Here is a 225-nt window from a genome sequence, read left to right on the forward strand (position 1 = left end):
ACATATTCTCGAATATCTCGAAAACTACGTATCGGACAGGGGTCAACCAAGGTGTTTTAGAAAGGTCTTTACAAGCTCTATTTAATGAGCCATAGCGACTTTCAAGTGATTTTTTGACACTTTTTCGCATATCGGCATCCTTGGTTCCCATACTGGCCATAGGCCATAGGGCACCGAACGGCCAACTTTTGGTCCGGGGGTGAAATTTTTTTTTCACGAGATTTT

This window comes from Anopheles stephensi, unplaced genomic scaffold (assembly GCF_013141755.1).
Source record: "Anopheles stephensi strain Indian unplaced genomic scaffold, UCI_ANSTEP_V1.0 ucontig20, whole genome shotgun sequence".
Taxonomy (NCBI): domain Eukaryota; kingdom Metazoa; phylum Arthropoda; class Insecta; order Diptera; family Culicidae; genus Anopheles; species Anopheles stephensi.